The sequence below is a fragment of the Vombatus ursinus genome, unplaced genomic scaffold, assembly GCF_900497805.2.
Source record: "Vombatus ursinus unplaced genomic scaffold, bare-nosed wombat genome assembly UNPS02014344.1, whole genome shotgun sequence".
Taxonomy (NCBI): domain Eukaryota; kingdom Metazoa; phylum Chordata; class Mammalia; order Diprotodontia; family Vombatidae; genus Vombatus; species Vombatus ursinus.
In genome coordinates, this window is record NW_020954122.1 from 329,390 (window position 1) to 329,752 (window position 363).

Here is a 363-nt window from a genome sequence, read left to right on the forward strand (position 1 = left end):
ACAGACACCAGGGAGCTCAGAGACAGAGACGAAGCTGGGCGCTCGGACGCGGGGGTCTAGGACCCGGAATTCGAGGCGCGGGATGGCGTGATCCCTCCACCCCCTTATACTGAGCTCACCTGGGGGTGGGAGTGGGCCTGAGGACAGCCTGGGGAGGGGCCTGGGGCGGGGGGCGGGCGGACTCCCAAGGCGGCGGCGGCTGCTGCTGGGGCGGCTTGGGCTCTGGCTCAGGCTCGGGCTGGGGCTGGGGCTGGGGCTGGGGCTGGGGCTGGGGCTGGGACAAATTCGGGAGCGAGTGCACTTTGCTAGCGGAGGGGAGGCCGGGCCGGGCCGGGCCTGCGGGCGGGCCCCGAGATGACTGAG

The 363-nt window shown here is 72.7% G+C and overlaps 1 protein-coding gene across 1 annotated transcript in view; it reads right to left on the bottom strand.

Moving 5' to 3' along the window:
• The window catches only part of KLK11 (kallikrein related peptidase 11), an 11,570-nt gene extending 11,407 nt beyond the window's left edge, over positions 1-163 (bottom strand). Inside the window, exon 1 of the mRNA XM_027860965.1 lies at positions 120-163. The gene's annotated coding sequence lies outside the window, so the exon portion shown is untranslated. The remainder of the gene's footprint in view (positions 1-119) is intronic.
• Positions 164-363: the final 200 nt, after the last annotated feature.